Consider the following 20,569-nt stretch of genomic DNA (forward strand, 5'->3'; position numbering starts at 1 on the left):
TACGATACTGTGGAAGTAGGTTAAAATAAACAACCACAAGTAAATGGTCCAAAATCAACATTCACCAAGCGCCAAAAGCAAGTGAAGAAATTGATTCACATTATTAGTCACCGCTTTATAATGCATGATTTATATTTCAAGTTATTTAAACTTTCACTGTTTTTATTTTTACCTGACATAAAATATGAGGTCGAATTAAATTAAAGATATTCAAGAGCTCTACTGAAGTGATTGTCTCAAAAACTAATGCAAGCGTTTGTCGTCCTCTGATGTTTTCAGATGCAGGGTATCTGAGGTGAGTGACTGTTGTAATTTAAACATCTTTAATGAACTTTTATCCAATAGAAAATTTACCATCAAAGGTTTATCTAGGATCTAGGTGTTAAAAAACTAAACGAAACAAAACAAAACAACAAAAAGTGTTCCACATGCCTGGTTGGTAATCCGGTCCTGAAAAAAAATAATAAAAGTAAAGTAAAGTAAAGTAAAGTAAAGTAAAGTAAAGTAAAGTAAAGTAAAGTAAAGTAAAGTAAAGTAAAGTAAAGTAAAGTAAAGTAAAAGGTGGGGTATGTGATTCTCTTTTTTGTCATTTTTTTCTAAATCACTTGAAATCCTATTCCTAACCCACTTACAGCCACTGAGTTAGAAGCACTGAAATGAAAATTAAGCAATTTAATCATCTGTGGAACGGGCAGGACTCGAAAAACTCCAGACAATCATTTCCAAGACCACCTAGAATCATTGGACAGTAAGTTCGTCAATCAAACGGTCGTACCATACCCCCCTCCCCCCACCCCCCTCGCGTGCGTGACTGCGAGAGACAGAGAGAGAGTAATGGGTGGAGTCAGGGCCAGCATTCGAGGAAAGAAGATGGAACCATTTGAGTTGTGTATTTTCAAAATCTGCCGGCCGTTTTGCAAATCCAATACCCTACCTTAAAGTAAAGTAAAGTAAAAGTAAAAGTAAAAGTAAAAGTAAAAGTAAAGTAAAGTAAAGTAAAGTAAAGTAAAGTAAAGTAAAATAAAGTATAGGCCCTGGAGTACGAGCCCCACATTATCCTATCCTTGTTGCAAATAATCAGAGTCTTAAGGCCCATTCACACCAAGGATGATAACTATAAATATAATAATAAAGATATAGTTCTAAAAATCGTTCTCAGTATCAAAGAATAGCTGAGTCCACGCCACAGATATAACGATAATGGCACAGATAAACAATATCGCTGGAATCACTTTCAGAATGATTTTATCCAGCTCATGAGACAAAAACATTGACAGCCAATCAGAATTAATCCTGCTATAATGAGCTTGAGCATTTAAAGTGACAGACAAGCATGTGCTTAAAATAAACAGAACGATATTGTCCGCTGGTATGGACGCTAATATAGTTACCGTTATAGTTATCTTTATAGCTATCGTTGTTTGTGTGAACAGGCCTTTATAGTTCAAGGAGTGTGTCTTCAACTGAGAAAATGACATGCCAGCATTTCTGAAGCACATGCATCTGGTATGAGCCACTTGCATTCCCCATGAAATGTTTTCTTCAGGCCATGACGGTTTCATTAATGTGCTTCTCTATCTCTCACATACACACACATGCACACAAAGAAGAAAAAAAAAAAAAAAAGAAGAGAAACAAGCAAACAAATACCAAACGGGCACACTCTTCACATTTTCCTGATGCAAATGTCATCTGTTAATTTTCACTGCCTTGAGTTGGATGACTTGGGGGAGCATAAAAGTTCATGCAATTTGCATAAACAGACTGTAAGACTATGAAGGTCCTGTGGGAAATCTAGCATTGGAGCTGATGGAATGGGATGTACATGAATTTCTTGTTTTAATTTAACTGTGAATGATGTTTGAAAACTGTCTTGAGTTTGTGCAGCAACTTCTACCTCTATGAAAACAACCACATTACACAAATGTATCATGTAAAGAGACACAGGTTCACAAAGTTATGTTGCATTTCTGACAGTCAATGCTACCATGGACAGTTCCCACATTCACTAAGGCTTCGACTTCAGCACCCTGGCCAGCTCCCCCAATATACAGTATACAGGGTGGCCTGCTCTGTGCCAGCTCAGAACTCTACCAGCCCATGTTTGGAGCGCTTTCCTCCACAGGGTGCTAAGATGTCACCCTCCGTTTAATCCACAAGTAACGGTGTTGTGAAACGCTCTCTTCAATTTGTACTTTCACATTCACACTTACAACAAGACTCCGCTCTCTTCTCGTTGAGGAGGAACTGCTGTTTTAATTTGTTTTGTAACTTCAAATTTGTCGCTTGAATGTGTTTTTCAGCAGTGGTTTCAAATCTGATGCCAATGAGGTCTGTTAGAAACCTCTGAACTGGGAATTCTAGTCGTCATCACTTGGAAGAGCTCTTTATTTTGTGTGGAGACTGAACTGAAGGTTCTTCTGAATGATAGAAAAGGGGGAATAACCTCATTATGTTTTCACAGTATTTTATTTTACACTAGGCCAGTGTTCTGGACATGTGAATCTCACAAGAAATGTGAAGCTCATATTATGTTAATGCACTTACATGAATAATTCAGCACAGCTCTTTTTATTATTTGAGCTGTAAAGTTTTCCATATCAACCTTTTTAAGGTGGGAATAATTGGTTACTTCGTAATTATTTATATTTTCAATGCAAAAGAAAGCTATTTCATGTAAATGTGTGAGACAGTAAACTATTTATGCTACAAACCAGTGTGTTTATGAATACGATAATAAATCAAAAATAATATAGTGAGAAATACCAGTGTGCAACATCAATAGCGGGCTGTTTTTATACAGCAAAAATAACTGAAAGAGGCTGACAACGGAAATTAAAAATGTCTGCGCCTCCTCTTACGTTAAAACAAGGCAGATGTAATCACATTAACCAGCTACCTGACAAATTGACAAATAAAAAGGGTTTCATCTGAGGAAGTTCAAGGAGCTGCTAATTCTACTCTACTCAGCTGTCATTGAGTCTGTCTGATTCACTTTTCAGCATTATTACTCCAATTTTCAGTGTCACATGATCCTTCAGAAATCATTCTAATATGCTAACTTGGTGCTCAAGAAACATTTCCTATTTTTATCAATGCTGACAGTTGTGCTGCTTAATATATTTGTGGAAACTGTGTTACATTTTGATTCTTTGATGAATAGAAAGTTTAAAACAACAGCATTTAAAAATTAAAAATTAAATAGAAATCTTGTGTAACATTACTGACAGTCTTTTTAGTCACTTTCATTCATGTGCAAAACAACAACCCCCGTGCCTTTATCTTGTCTCTGCGTCTCTGTAAATGTTGTTTTATGTTTATCTGGTCTTATCTAGAGGTTTTCTCTGTAGCTGATACATGTCAAAAATCAGTTTGAGCATGCTTGACAAATAAAGTTTCTGAAAACATGTGAGCGTTGAATCAGTGACGCTAGTAAGTACTAGCTTGACTCACACACGTGTTTGTAGGTCAGAAGTAATGGTGGGGAAAGGATGCCTCTGCTGCGAAACCGATTCTCATTGGGGTTTTGTTGAGAGCTCAAACATATTTCATTAAGGGGATATTTCTGGTGCCGTGCGGCACAGCATTTTAAGTGGGATGCTAAGATATACTAGGATATACTTAATAAGAGAGTATCAAAGATGTTTAATACAAAGTGAACACACACGCAATTACAAATAACAATGAGAGTGAATCATCCTAAAGCAAAAAAAAAATCCGTTATGATGCGTATGGCAGGAAGGGAATTCATCAGGTCTGTTACAAAACACAGTAAGCTGCCTCACTACCTACTGCCTACATAGACAGCTGCTGTCTATGACAGAATCCAAACTGAAATAGCTCATATGTGACTGATTTGTAACACACTATTTAGGCAGCAACTCTGTGCGTCATACAGTACATGTAGTGCTCCTCATGCAAAGCACAAGAAGGATTTCATTGACAATTGATTTCAATACATGCAATTTCAGAGGAATAATTCAATACTTTAAAGTAAGTAAAACATTTTTAATTATTTTAAATCACTATTCTCAGTATTTTCTCTTACATTCAACATCTTTCATTGCTCAACACAACGCATTCTGGAACTGCTGCCTTTGAAAAAGGCCAAAGCGATGTATCTTAGGATAACAATTAATTTGCCTACCTGGAGGCAGCTCACAAGGTTTTTTTTTTGTTATTCTGTACTGAGAGCATGTTGAATAACTACTGCCTGAAGTGAAATGTAAGCATGAAGATATCTATAATAACCATTCAGTGTATCAACAGCATATCCTGGAGTTACACACACTAAAAATACTTCATAATGTCAGACTTTACATTATGCTCATCGCCTTCTAGTGCATTTGCATGAGACACATGTGCTTATGAAATATGAACTGCATATGAACTGATTTGAGGGTGCAGTGGTTTTCTTCATCAGGAGTTGGAATCAATAATAATAATTGAATCATCTGTCAATGTGATCAGACTACTATCATGCGTCATCTGTTTTAGGGTACTTCCCAGTGTGAGCATCATATCCCGCTAAGCTTTGCTGCCGTTTTAAAAGTGAGGGTCACTTTCATTATCCTTCCTTTGTGATTCAGGTTGTCAATAACAAAAACTGGCAAACAAATTCCTGAATTTCTTTTCCCTTTTCAGCTTATGCGATCATCAGATAAAGCAATTTTATATGGGGAGCAGAAAAAAAAAAAAAATGGAGATATTAAACTGAAAATTTAATGAGCAGAGCTCTCGCCACAGGCAACTCAGAGCCACCATTCTGAGAAAGTGCATCTCCCACCACGTGTTTCACCTTCTGCTGTGACATGTTTGCTGGTGCCAAAAAAGACTTGTTTCACTCTCGCTCACAAAAGCCGGGCAACAGCACACATGAACGGCAAAACATGGCCTATTTTTCAGAAAGTGCCCGGCAACCTTAGGCAGCTCTGTCACCGAACTCATGGATGCTTAATTCATGGAGACCGTTCTCATCATCATTTATGTCAGTTTATCATCTCTCCCAAATCCATATGAAACAACTTACACTGGGAAAAATTATTATTAATCATTTCTGTTTTCTTAACTTTTGCCATTTCTTTTTTAAGGTCAGCATGAAATAAAAAGTCAAAATCTGCTAAGGGGTAATAATGGAACAACAGTTTTAAAAAGTGATTTTTCACTATTATTTACAACAGGATTTGCATTTTCATGGAATAAAATAATAACAAAAAAAATAACGTGCATAATACATAACCACAAGTGAGTATAAATTTGTTCTTCACTAGCTGATCAAGGAACTGAGTTAAAGATAAAGACAAACGCCAATCCAGTTCAAAACTTTGATGGGTTAGTGAACACCCTTCAACATGTCTTGTTTTTAACAGACATTTCTATGCACAAACTCCACATTCTGATTCTGACATTCCTGATTTGAATATGTTCAATACTTTTCAGTGATTTTTATCAAATGTAAATGTTTACATGATGTTACATTTAATTATCCCTTCACAGATTTTTACTCCCATCTATTTTCTAAATGCATGTTTTATCTTTATTGTGAATGATTCATCTATGCATACATTACATTTTTCTAGACCATGTCATTTTAATTAAAATGTCAACTCTCTGGTGAAACAACATCCTAGTGACTTATTCCAGACATCTCCAGTCATTTAGTCTGCTTAATCCCATCTGTTCTTTCAAATCCAGTTAAAAACCGATGGATAGATGGAACCGATTTTTTTTGATAATCACTGTTTCACTTGGATGTACGTCACACTACAGAAGAAATGATCTGTACATGGTGACTAATCTTAACAGAACTCAATCACAAAATCCAGCCCTTATCGTGACCAGAAGAAAAACAAAACAACCATTAGCCTACAACTTTAAGCACTATCTAAAAAACAACAAAAAAAAACATTTGAAGAGGTTAATTTTACTTGGGTGTAAAATCTGTCTCTGTATAAGTGAAATGAGTTTTACGTATATTAAGACCAAGTGGAAGTCTTATCAGTTAAATCCTACTATAGTTATCAGGATCTCTTTTCAGGGAACAGATAGGACTACTAGGCATACATTCCTTCACATAATTAATATTCTTGATTCAAGATGAAAAGGTTAACAATATGCCCCACCCACGTTTCTGAATATTCTTAGCCTACACCCTTGCTTCTAGCTGTATAAACCAGATGTTTGACTCATAATGTCGTGACCTAAAGGAAAAGATCAAGAACACGGCTAGTGAAATTAAAATCATTAATTAAATAAAAAGGCAAAAAGAAAAACCAAATGGCGTCATCTTTCTTGGTTCATGGTTGTCACCTCGCAGTCAATGGACGTCATTCTAGATTAGTCATCAAGCACTGCTCTTAAAATCAATTTATACTCAGACATGGTCATGGACTGAATGATGCATTCTTTGAGATGCCGTGGTTATATTCCAAAGTTCTCCCGCTATTACGCATCAAAGCTGTGTGGGACTATACTATTATTAAAATATATGGTTTATCTATTCTAGACAATAAATGGTTGTAAGTTTAACAACTCTCATTTTTCCAATGTCCTTTTTGTAGCACAGGGTACATGCTGTTACAACTGCACTGAAAATACAAATTCTGAAAGAATGATTCATATGCTATTTGAATGATTGAATATGAATATGAAAGAATGATTCATATGCTAGTAGTAAGACCTGATAACAATGTAAATCTGTACCTTGAAATGCAATGTAATTCGCTTTGGATAAAAGCGTCTGCCAAATGCATAAATGTAAATGTAAATATGCTCTTCCATATTTTAATATATATTTCCCATGGACTTCAAAAACACTAGAAGAGTAAAATAAGTGTTAAAACTAAAGTGTTTCAAATCAAATCACATCTTTCAGACACTGCAGTCCCACTATGAAGTGAAATTATTGTTTTGCTTGCATTATGGCAGCTGTAGATTGAACATTCGAGCAGCATATGAGTGTGATTAAATTAAGCTGTGTCACTGCCTCCATTTAACTGGTGTTCCTGTGTAGCAAACAGTTGTGTCCTAATGAAAGCAGCCGAGCTGCAGCACTCCAGAAGCTCTTATCAGTGCATGTCAGATCAGTCCTCTACAGAGGACTACTCCCAGATAACTTAACAGCCGTGACTCTCATCCAATGAACCTGCACACTGTGTGTGGAGCGCTGGAGCTGCAGTATCAGATCATAGCCCTGCGCTGGACAGTTAATCCAAGCACCCTGCTGATTCACAGGAGAAACCCAAGGGTGGCGCATGGTTCCTCCATACTCATTATTATAACGGCACCTGCTATGTGACTGAAAGCACTCTGTTTAGCAGCTAGCCTAAAGCTATTCGTGAACATCTGGAGTGTCTATATTTTCATAATATGTATTTTTGTCTTATTTTCCAGTAAACATATCTAAACATCTCAAGTAATTTAAAGGAAGCAAAACTGTGAAAGGGTCAATGGCATTAGATTAGATTTGATTACAAATCAAATTCATAATGTGCATACTGCATACATTGACTTAAATATCTCTTCTATGGCATGCAAGTTTTTATTTCTGTATTAAAACAGATTTTGATATTTTGGGCCGGTATAGAGTCAAAAATGATACAACAATCCTGATATGATAATTAAGGAAAAAGCCCGATTCAAAAAATGAAATTTTTTAGTTTAGCATTATCTTTTAGTTTCATTGATTAAGAACATACAAATATTTTAAAACTCTTTCACGGTTTATTATATTTTCTTTTAATGTGCTATTTGAGTTACCAAAAAATAACACTTTTTACCTTAAAAATATACTTAAATCATCTTTTAAAATAATGCTTGAGATGGGTACACTCGCATGTACTCACTGTGTAAGAATGTTATTGCTTTTATTGAAATTTGATGATGATTTCAACTGAAACTTGTGTCATTATATCTTGAAAATGGTATTCAATGGTATTTTCACAATCATGTAAAAAGCAACTTGAAAGATTTTTCTTGTTCTTTATAGTGAACAACTCTCTCCCTGCCATTGGCAGGTTTTTTTTTTTTAGTTGCCAGCCACCACCAGCATTTTTGATCATTTTCCAAAACTTTCATGGGCCCTAGAATATTTTTTGTATGAATATCTGAACATACAATATATCAAAAGAAAGAACTGAGAAAATCGTGTTTTTGTGAAAGGCTACAACTGGATCAGACTCGAGTCCATCACCCACAAAGTTTGCACAGCCATATACCTCTTCCTTGGTCGACATTTCATTCTGTAATGTTTGGCAGTTTTGATTTATATGCCGTTTAATATTTGATGACGTGCACAAGCAATGCTTCTATCATTTGTTTCTGCTGCTGCTTCACTAATCTTTGGATCCAGAGATGCTGTTCTATTTCAGCAGATGTGTAATAGCGGGCTCTACTGTATAACAGTGGAAATACAGATTGCTAAAAAAAAATTCTGTCAATTGTGGGGAAGCGCTGTGTATTTTGTCAATGGTGTGGAAAAAGTTAATGTCATTGACCCCAAGATTAATTTGTTTTCAGAGAATAGCCTAGATTTTTATTAGATTAGATTAGATTAGATTAGATTTATGCTTAAGATCGATTTTCAAGTCAACTCAATATTTTATGCAGTTCTGCTTCTCAAGTAAATTTATTTTTGTTTTAAGGATGTTTTGAAATATTTGATGCATTTAAAACTGTGTAACATTTAAGAGCAGCAGAATATCCACCAAAAAACAGGTAAAAGCCTAATCCTCCTGTCTTAATCTATTAAACAGACTGTGTTTTCCTTGAAAAGACATGAGTGAAAGTGAACGTAGGTGTGTGTACTACACCATCTGTCTGTGACTTCTCACGGGCAACTTTGTGTCCTTACATGTTGTCCTCAATCGCACACCAACCGACGGAGAGTCGCATATTAAACAATGTCCATCTAATTAAATTATTATTATGCATATTACAATCAGGTCAAGAATTAGGTTAATCTGAATGATACCGAACAAACAGCATTAGCAAACCAGGCAGATTTCCACAAAGCTCATAATACAACACAATATTTGGGGAACACATGAAATCATACTCACGCTCAACAGTTCCTCATTTTTGGCTGATTTATTCCAGTGCACAGAGGAATCCTTTTGTTACAAAACTCCACACCAACCTGACAGGGATAAAGAGAAATAGAACTGAGGTTATTAAATTTAACAAGTGCACCAACAGGGACGCTCACAAAGCCAGAAAATATACGTACTGCTACCTAATTTGAGCAAGAGAAGAATAAAATAGGAGAGGCTTTATAGTTCTCAGTAGGTGTCTGTTTATTATCCAAGATGAAGACAGAAAGAGAGGGCTGAAGGCTAAGATGGTGGAGCTTTGAGACTTCAAACACATGGGGTGAGAGAGAATGAGCAGAAGACTGATTCTCGCCACACTCTTTACAGGCTTGCAGACAAAAGATAGGCTTGTAAACAAACACTGAACAAATATAAAGTGCATTACAGCGAGGTAGACATTGCTTCTTGGAATTACACTTGGGAACTATTAAATCATGAAACACGTTTCAGACCACTCAGAATTTCTAAGAGCAGTGTAGTTCAACAGATCTAGTCAATCACGCAACAATTCAGTATTTGAAATTACAGTTTGTGGATCTGTACCAAAGCAGGAAGCAGAATTTTTAAAGATTTAAAATATATTATATGGGTTGCAAATTGATTAAAATAACTGTTTAACAGTAACAAATTTCAAAGGAACAGTATGTAAGTTTCCCCACTAGAGGTCGCTTATTTAAAACAATAACAACGGCGTAGCTGGATGAGCGTGGAATCATGGGAGTTGTCGACTTCAACTCCACAGCCGACGGAAAGCAATCTGATGGGACTCAGGCATAAATCATGTTCATGGATGCGCTAATTAAAGTTTACTAATGTTACTGTGGTATGAATCAGGGTAGGGCTGAGAGCCATGGGAGCGGAAAGAAGCCGGTGGAGCGAATGCTAATGAGAGATACCTGCACGACACACCGATCTCGAGGAGCTCCGGAAGGATACAAGAAGGAATGACGGCATTGAAGGGCGAGAGAGGACCAGGCCTGGGACATTTTACGTTGCAGTTTTTATTATACTTGCATGCCGTAGTTGGCCACTGCCACTTCTTTTGTGTTGTTTATGTCTATTACAATTAAACTTACAATTAAGCGTTTGCTGGTTCCTGCCTCCTCCTTCCCATTTGATCACTTAAATTCACATTAATTTATCTCATTCTAATGAAATATAATACTCATACAGGTCACTTTATTTGATTAAAGGTACAATATGTAAGATTTTTGTAATAAAATATTCAAAAACCAATTTCACAGTGTGATATATTTCATGCAGTTGTGTACTTACATTATCCCAAAAGTTCCCAAGGATTTGAAAATCCAGAGAAATTCCAGTTTTTAATAATGGCTCGTCCCTGGTCATTGTCGCCCATCAATGACGTAATATCCGCACTATCCTCGGTTTCCGCTTGTAGAAACCATAGATACAATACATAGTCCTCATTATCGGCCGTTTCAATGGGCAGCTATACGTAAGCCGGTAATGAGGAATCTATGTATGCATATCTATGATACAATATCTCGCACACCGCTGTTGTGTCGTTCAGTCATCATGGTTAACGATTATAGATTGGCGAGTACAGAAAATCCAAAAAAACATAAACAATCAACTAAGACAAGCAGGCTTTGAGAAAACTGAGAAATAAAACAAGGATCAATATCGGATTGGCGTTTTCAGGATGGAGACTGGAGAGAGCTTCGCAATACATGACATTAGAGGTCGACCGATATGGGTTTTTTCAGGCCGATGCCGATCTTTTGAAATCCGGGTCGGCCGATGGCCGATAAATGCTGCCGATTTATTTTGGCCGATATTTGGCCGATTATGTGCTTGTTTTTAACCTCTATTTGAAAGATAAAATGTAACACAAATAATTACTTAAGATAGACAAGATTTCTCAACAAAAACATTTATTGAACACTTGACCAATCTGCACTTGTACAAAAGACAAAAAGACCTTGAGATTTGTCTGGTAATTGTACCTGAATGAATTGAAAATTAATTTGCTACATTTCAGATTAATATATTTGTTTTCCTTAGAAATTGTAATTAACAGTAACTTAAACACTTTGCAGTTTGAATGATGTCCTGTATAAACAAAATGACGGAGTATGTTTTTATGTTTCCACTGTTTGATCGCATCCGTGCCTCTCACACACACACACACACACAAATATAAGTAAACACTTAGCGACTTTAAACACACGCGACTTTTCGATCGCGCCCGCGCCTCCCTCTCTCTCTCTCTCTCTCTCTCTCTCTCACACACACAACATATTTCAGCATTGCAATCTTTACATCGCAGCCTGCTTCAGAGCTAAAGCGGGGCTACAGATTAGGTGTCCCTAAAGAACCCGCGTATCTAACAGTAGTTCCGCATTACATTAATTAATTTGCACGCAAGTTTTATTTATTTTTATACGATGTATTCTCCGTGTAATTTTATACACCGATCCGTGACGCCCGTACCATTTCGGTTCAATACGAATACATGTACCGTTCCACCCGTAGTCTACAGTGAAATACAGTCACACATTACACTGTTTGGCCAGCATTTTAACCATGTTTAATCCAGCTACTAGCTAACGGTAAATTATGCTAAAGTTAGCTGCTGACTAGCGTCACGTGCAGAGAGGCGATGTTTCTGTTATTCTAACGTCCGTTTTCAAAGCATCCAAGAGAAGCACAGGCATAACAGTAGCACCGAAATGAAGCACAGAAATCCGCATTGATATTCGGTCCGGTAGATAACGGTCGTTAAGGCACCAGTGCTGTATTAGCACCGGGTCTGTCTGTAGCTACCCAACCCTAGCAACGACGACGCTAGCAAAGCAAAGCCAGTCCTTCACTAGCCTATAGTGCGTTGGTCTCTTTTATTACTTATTTCTCTGCATTGAGTGACAACCCTCTCAAATATAAGACACACAAACAGAACAAATAAGTCTCAGATTCACTGTCTGTAATTGCAAAATTCTTGCTTACTTATTGTGACATGATAGCAACCCTTACCCTTCAGCAGTGATAATGCAACCTCAACTACGCTATTAATATCCAAAGTAGCCGAACGTCAAGTCGCCTATTCATATATTTTCTCGAAGTTGGCAGTAACATATCAAAAGTTTTTAATTAAATATAAAGGAGTTTTCTCCAAGGAACTTAGCTCCTTCCTTAGGCACTGGATGAGGTCTGCTCACTCTGCTGGAAAATGACTCTAGGCGCAGCGTGCGTCGAACACGTGTTCCACAACAACTACAACACTAGGCTGCCCACAGATGCGCCCGCCTAATAATCGGCTTGATATACTTGGATATTGGCCGATGCCGATTATGTAAAAAAAAAAAAATCAGCCGATTAATCGTCCGACCTATTAATCGGTCGACCTCTACATGACATATTGTAGCTTTAATTAAAATTGTGGGGTAACGCAATGCTGTTTTACTTGGTCAAAACAATCATACTAATATACATTTGAGTGTGTTAAAAGTTATGTTATAACATCACTTTGTGTGTTCGCTCCGCTCTGTGTGTACGCCACTGAAAGGCGACGTAATGACACGTGCCATTACACTGTTTTAATTCCAGAGAAATTCGCAATTTTAACCATTGTTGGTAACAATTGGGATAACGCAAGTACTCAATTTAACAAAATATATAACACTGTGCTAGTTGTTTTCGGAAGCCTGTGCAATGATGTAGTTTCCTGACATCCATCGACTGAACGGCGTTTTCTCTACATGTTTCCGTGTTGTTGTTGCTCAGCAACGGCATGGACGCATGTTGTCTGGGATTGGGAAAAAGGAGGGAGGGACGGTGGGCAGTGCTCGGGGTGGTGACTGAAGGCGGTGACTGAGTAGTTATGACGCCACATTTTTACGGAAGTCACAACGGCTCATGAAAAGGCACAGCTACTTTATGCATGCTGTGTGCATTTGTCTGTGGATTGACTGTTTTGAAACTTATATGGTAGTTGCATAGCCCCTAGACCTCTGTTACTGTGAAAAAAAGCCAGGAAATTTCAGTTTTGACAATATAGGACCTTTAAGGAAATCAAATAAAAAGTTGTGTGTGTATTTTTATGGATGCCATGGAATATATTCCATTAGATTCAAGAAGTATTAGCAAAATGGTTTAATCATAAACCTCACTAAATTTCATTATATTTATTCAAGTTATTTTTTAAAAGTCTTAATATATTAAGTTATTTTGCTTTCCAATTACATGTATCTTCTTTTAAGGATGTTCAGGTATTTTACTGGACAACAAGACAAAACGCTGATAAAGAAAATCATTTGAATCAAGGTTTTCAAATTTGAATTTTACATTTCTTTTTAATAACACTCAGGAAGAAAAAAAAATGCACAAAAGCTAAAACTACCTACAAAACTAAATATGTTTATCTTAATTAATTTCAGAAAAGTAACACTTGAGATCAAAATCTCTAACCTTGCAATGTGCCTTGCAAGAACTGAAATGAAACATGTTTTTTACTAGTATCAATCCAGCCATCAAAACAAAAAAAATATTCACGGCACTCATTTAACTGAGACTCCAAAGGCCTTTATGAGCTCCACAGGGAGATATCAGATCAATATTATGATTTCTCCCTAACATTTGCATATTGAACTCTTTATGAGATCCTCCACAGTAACAGTCGTCAGAGCATTATAGAGAGCCATGGATTTGTCATGAGATAGCACACACACACAGACAGAATAAAATGAGAGTTTGTATGATTAAGCGGGCTCTTCCTGAGCCTCCGGACGCAGCTCAAGACAAGCTGTTTCCTCTGCATCATTATTCACACAGACGAGCATCATTGGCTTTGATCATTAGATGTTATCTTTGATGAAACTTCGTAACACAAACGGGTAAACTGTCGGCTGAGTGTGAGACGCAATGAGTGGGAAGCCCTGTGTTGATTTCCCAGCTGAACTGAATATATGGAGGTTTTCTGCCCTGCACCCTCTCTATAGATCCCATTGGTGATCCAGAGTTATTATAGAGAGAACACTTTTTCTTAAAGTGATACATACTGTACACAAATTAAGTCCTTAAACAACCTCTCAATTGCCTATCACTGTGAACTGGTAGTGGATCATTTGAGGGCTGAACATCACAGTGAGTGTGTAAAGCAGCTCAACAACATCATCATCCATGTTCCTTTAAGACATGGAGCAACATACTACCAATACTAACAAAACACTAACAATAAAAACAATACTAATAAAGCTATAATATACTTCATGCTCAAAGTAACATACTTGCTTCATGTTTAAAAAAAAAAACTAACTACCATACTATAGTTACAATAATAATTGATGTTGATGTTGAACTACTTTTATGACTATTCTTAACAGTCTGATCATTAGTCCTTAAAACCACACCATAAATATATTAATGTTCACAGATGTGTCAAGACATTTCAAGTTTATTTCAAATGGGGCTTCACCAGAAATGGTGTTACAGTGGTGAAATTAAATTAAATTAGATTAAATTCCTTAGCAGAAACACCCCTGAAAGGAAGAGTTTCGTTTCTCAAAGTAATTACACATATTTTGACCTGGTGCATAATGTGTGTTTGAACTTTACTTTGCTGCCATTGAGTGTTTACAGTCTTTTCATACTTAATAAAGTGCTGATGTTCCTTTGCATACAGATCACTTATGCTGTCCAGCACCTCAGGCACAAACAAACTATTTACTATGGAGGAATCTATTAGCATACAGTACAGTGTGGAATGCACTCACATGCATGAACAACCTCTCATAATGTCCTTGACTAAAAAGCACATTGTACTTTTTTCAATATCTCAGTATTTCATTGCTAAACCACAAAAAAAAAAAATTCACCAGCCGTAGATCTACTTAAGATGACCTTTGCCGTTCATGCCTCAATAATATAGGATAATTACTATCTTGACAGGCCACATATAGAGCTTAGCCTAATTCAATTGTCCGCTATTCTCAGGCTTCATACTAGAGGCTCTTCTTACACCCAGCTCCTGTGTGTAAGCGCATGTGATTGATGGAGATAATGAATGAGTCTACATCCATTATCATGATGTGAGCTGCTGTGAGAAGTAATATCAAAGCAGGGACGTGGTGGGAACGCTGAGCGCTGGAGAGGCCAGGAGCCCGAGCAGCCAGTCTCACTGATATATGGCACCGCCTCAGGCTACCTGGCAACTGACTAACCCATGGTAATGCAATATGTTCACTTTTAGAGCAGCTCAGATTGCGGTTCTTCACACAAGCAGTCAAACTCATTTTCAAATTCAGAGGGGGAATTGTGAACATAGCAACTGTTGTTTTAAAACCAGTTGTGATTAAAGCTGCCTGGAAGATTTATAAATGTTTCCATTCAGTAAATGTTTCTATAGTTGACAAATGAATTAACAAAACGTAATCCTTTCTATATGTTGCATATAGTACCTCAGTACCTATGGATGTGTTTGAAACACAACTACCCTATACTGGCAGTAGAATGAGGCTTAGCAACGGCACCCTGATAGAACAAGATGGCTGATGATCTTTAAAGTTAATTCATTTGTCATTTTATTGCATTAGTCTTTGAGCGGAAGGGGTGGTTGGGTGGAGTATACAGCAGGACAGAGAGAGACAGAGAGAGGGAGAGTAAAAGAGAAACAGAAGTATTCTCAACCGCAGAGTTATCACGCCTCACCTTACAGACATCAGAACTCTTTAGCAACATGCATCATCTGTACAGATCTGTGGGGCTTTTTCCTCACAGGCTAATTTGTTAGAAATTTTACTGATAAAAACACATGCTGTCAGTATTTGGGAAGAGGGATTGAAGGTGACACCAGGGCTCAGGGAATCAAGATGAGTCAAATTTTATAGTCCAATAAAATTGGATTGATTGATTAGTGGCTCCCTGGCACTACTACTAAAGTATACTACTTATGACGCAGGATGTAGGAGTGAGAGTAGACGCCTCGGTTCAACAAATAGGGCTGGGCAACAAACTCAAGCTCCTCTGACATTTCTCTTTAAAAATTCTCATTTTAGACTTCTAATTCTTGACTGGTGTTTTGTTTTGCTTTGCATCACTTCTGCGTTCTTCAATACGTTACGCGTCGGGTCAGAGGTCCCTCTTCGGTCGTAACTCGACTCACGTACGGCAGTCACCGGAAGCCAGCGATTCTAGTTTATAAAGTTATAAATATGGATATTTTTCTTACAAAAACACATCGCTTCACTTCAGAAGGCCTTTATTAACCCCCTGAAGCCGATATGGATTACTTTTATGATGGATGGATGCGCTTGTTTGGGCTTCAAAATCTCATTTACCATTCACTCCCATTATAAAACTTGGGAGAGCCAGGATATTTTTTAATATAACTCCAATTGTGTTTGGCTGAAAGAAGAAAGTCATATACACCTATGATGGCTCGAGGGTGAGTAAATTATTGGATCATTTTTATTTTTGGGTGAATTAACCTTTTGAGCAACTGAGCTTCACTCATATGGTGCAGATAATTGGTCCGTTCAGTTCGTACGGAAACTTAGTGCTTATAAAAGCTCAGAACGCATGATGTATATAATTAATTACTAGATTCTATGTTTCTATTGAACTATGCTCCTGTTGCTGTATTATCTTAAAGCTGTATATTACTGCCATATATGGACATTACTTTGACACAATCGTATAGTCACATCAAACATATAGTCCCAACTCCAAACTTACAATGGTTGATACAATGTTGCTAAGCCATGCTGGTCTGGAAACTCAAACAAACAAAGCAGTGTTTTGAAAGATTTAGTTTTAGTTGTCATTTTTCAGTAGAAAAAATATCCACTTCATTGTGCATATTAAGTAAACAAGTGTTTGAGTAGAGCCTCACCCACGCTATCTGGACCTCATTTCAGGTGTCTACAGTAAAGCAGCTCATATCCCACAGCACTGCCAAGTTCATCTGACACCCAGCCTGATCATGTGACAGATGAAAGACGAAAAGCATCAATACCTCTACTGTCTCATCATCTATTTACTGAGTGACTTACTTTGCAGCACAGATGCTTGCATATTAGCACTGGTACTTATATAGGCTAGTACTTGAATGTGGAATTTTATACATAATGCGTAATGTTCAAAGAGCTGAAAAAATGGGTTTTGAAACAAACAGCACTAACAGGATGCTTTCACTGACACGATGACACTGGTGTGAACCCAAATTTGAAATGCATCACTGAGGAACACTGATAGTATTGCATGTGCTTTGTTCTTCACCTTTCAGCAGGTTATAGCTAACTTCAGCATTGTGTGTGTGTGTGTGTGTGTGAGAGAGAAATAATTTAAACCGAAACATTTGCTAAGGAGCTTGTTCAGTCAGTCAGTTTGTCAGGTGGCTGGACCTTTGGCGGTTTAAATGATCCATATGCCTTCTTGTTGCTCATTAGCACCGTTTCATTACATATTCATTGCCATTTCATTACACAATATATTCTGTGTTTGTACACACACACACAAATATTTCTGAAGGATCATGTGACAATGAAAATTGGAGTAATGATGCTGAAAATTCAGCTGTCACAAGAGTAATAAATGACATTTGAAAATTTATTACAATATAAAATAACTTTTCAATTGTAATATAATGTCACAAAATTACTGTTTTACAGCATTTTCGATCAATTAAATTCAGCATTGGTGAGCAAAAGAGACTTCTTTAAAAATGTATGCATGTATACAGATTGTAAATTTTTCTTGATTTCTCATAAATGACAAATTATAGAGTATATAACATATGATTGCTTTAATCTACGGTTCTGGTTTTCAAAACGGTTAACTCAAACTACTACCATAAAGCTAAATGTAGCTACACTATGATATCAAATGCACATGACATGCTGTCAAATAGAATCATATTGATATATGCTGGGTTAGTAATAACGCACACAGCACAGGAAATGCAATTTATTAAACACAATCATCATGGCATTCTGTGCATTAAATGGGTCATGACCCGTGTGTGAAAACCCAAAGATCCTGGAAAAAACAAGAATAAAGAGAGGTGTTCAATGACTGAGAAAATGTGGAGTGGGTAAAAGAAGAAGAGAATAAGAAGAGAACAGGAGGAAGAGGAGAAGAAGAAAGGATGGACACTGAAAGAGCTGAAGATATAGAGATAGTCTAAGAAAAGCAGAAAGGAAGTTAACATTAGAGAAGACAAACAAGAGGCTTAAAAGAGATGAGAAAATAAAAATACTAATATCAATAGGATAAAATAAATCCACCCGTGCTTGCTCTATTTATAACAGATCACATAAAAAAATGCTTATTTAAATAATAAAAGTTCAATCACTTTAATGGTGAAATGGTCTGTACGCGCCAACAACAGGTGTAAAGAGAGACAGCCCACGACCTCTTCAGAGGGAAGTGCTCAGTGATTTCAGGATCAATGGGCCTCTCAGCTAAAACTGCATGAGGATGAAAATGGAGGCCTCTCATGGAGAGTAGTCAGCGGCTCATGAGAGCACTGCACTGCTAGAACCGTGTCATTCAGCCGTCAGACAAAGCTTGCAATCGCCTTTACACTTCAGCTCAAAAAAATAATGCCAAAGCCATATGTGTTTTACATTTCAGAGGAGATTTACATACCAGAATCATGCAATTTCTCATTTAGCTAAAGAATGAGAACAACTTCCTAAAAGACTCTTGTGGTATGTCTTTATGCATTGACAAGCAAAATGATAGAAATTAAAACTAGCTGTTAAAAAAAAAAAAAAAAAAAAAGGTACCCCGGGACTACACTATTCTTTCTGGATGCAGTTCCTTGACAATAGCATGCTTTTTGATTTTAAATGCATTTAATAATTTCATTGGCATTCCAAAACAGCATTGGTAAATCAGTCACTAAAGCATAATGAATTATTTGTGATATAACATTTGTCATGCTTTTGAAAGAAGTATAGGCTGTATTTATTTTATTAAAAACGCAGTATTACAACTTTAAAATGTAATTTAGCCATTACTCCAGTCTTTAGTGTCACATGAACCTTCAGAAATTAGGGATGCACAATATACATCGCCCACCATATCGGTATCGGTCGATGTGTGTTCATTTTTAATGTTAGCGTTATCGGCCCAGTAAGAAAATTTGGCCGATATATTGAAGCTGATAAATAATGGATTATTTCCTTCAGCTGAGACACTTCAGATGCACACTGTTTGCCATGATGGTTTTGAATTGCTTGAAATATGATTGCAATCACTTCAAAAAGGAAAATACGGTTAAGTGCAACATGTGCAGTGCAAGTCTGTCATAATAGGCCACATAAAATTAACAAAGAATTAATTATAGAACATTATAATTGTGTGCTTGGGACATGGATTTTAATGGTGTGACTTTTGTTTTTGTAATCAGGCTCTCAAAAATTATATAAAAATTTGGATTTAGATTTATCGGCTTTCAAATATAAAGAATTACCAGGTATCGGACAAAATTTTCATAGCTCTATCAGAAATCATTCTAATATGCTGATTTGGTGCTCAAGAAACATTTATTATTTTTTACCAATATTGAAAATGCTTGTGCTGCTTAATGTTTTTTTGTGGAAACCGTGAATTCTTTGATGAATAGAAAGTTAAAAAGAACCACATTTATTTGAAATAGAAATAGAAAATTATTTATTAATGTCTTCTGTCATTTTTGATCAGCTTGCATCCTTGCTGAATAAAAGCATTGCTTTATTTAAAAAAAGAACAGTAGTGTACATATATATGTGTATGTTGTACTTTGTTCATTTTCAATGGCCATCAATGGAGAAAAATGTTTTTTTTGACATTTACCAGAAAGGGCGATGATAATCAGACAAAACTGGACTCCTTGAGGCTACCTTTTAAATATCATGATATATAAATATGGCATTCATACTGTACCATGGTACGATCACATTTCTGCATGGATAATTCCATTACAGATGCTATGCTCGGGTAAGTACGACTGTGGACACATAAATATCTATATGTAGAGGCTGAATGAGATTGGTTTTCCAGCAGTTAGAGATGAGTAAGCGAGCGCACCACCCCCGGCACTGTGCTCTGCCTGGCCACCAAGTAGGCGTGCAGACTGGCACCTCACTGACGCCAGCCTTCAAGCACATCATCACTGCTGGCGCACTGAGACAAAGAGAAGCACACACCTTCCTGAATAACCTCTGCATAAGACTTATTACTTTAGGAGGAGGCCAAGTGGAATCTTCACAACAATCAAACAAATACTCTGTCCAAACAATTCAATGCAACACGATTCCAGTGACACAGAATTTTCTATTCACACAGCAAGTGGCATGACGTGGTACAGCCAATCAGAACATATTTGATATTTACAGTGTATACACTTGTCTGGGCTGTTGTTTAACAGTCAGAAAGGATACAGAGGAGACAGAACAAGAGCAACAACAAACTACTCATGACAGCATCAACAATTGACACCATGTTGACGAGTGCTTGTGTGAGGGGATTAAAAG

The 20,569-nt window shown here is 36.9% G+C and overlaps 1 protein-coding gene across 1 annotated transcript in view; it reads right to left on the bottom strand.

Annotated features, from left to right (window-relative positions):
• dlgap1a (discs, large homolog-associated protein 1a) overlaps positions 1–20,569 on the bottom strand; it is a 133,071-nt gene that overhangs the window by 83,179 nt on the left and 29,323 nt on the right. The window contains exon 2 of the mRNA XM_084411108.1: positions 9,060–9,136. The gene's annotated coding sequence lies outside the window, so the exon portion shown is untranslated. The remainder of the gene's footprint in view (positions 1–9,059; positions 9,137–20,569) is intronic.

The sequence above is a fragment of the Rutilus rutilus genome (genome assembly GCF_951802725.1).
Source record: "Rutilus rutilus genome assembly, chromosome: 6".
Taxonomy (NCBI): domain Eukaryota; kingdom Metazoa; phylum Chordata; class Actinopteri; order Cypriniformes; family Leuciscidae; genus Rutilus; species Rutilus rutilus.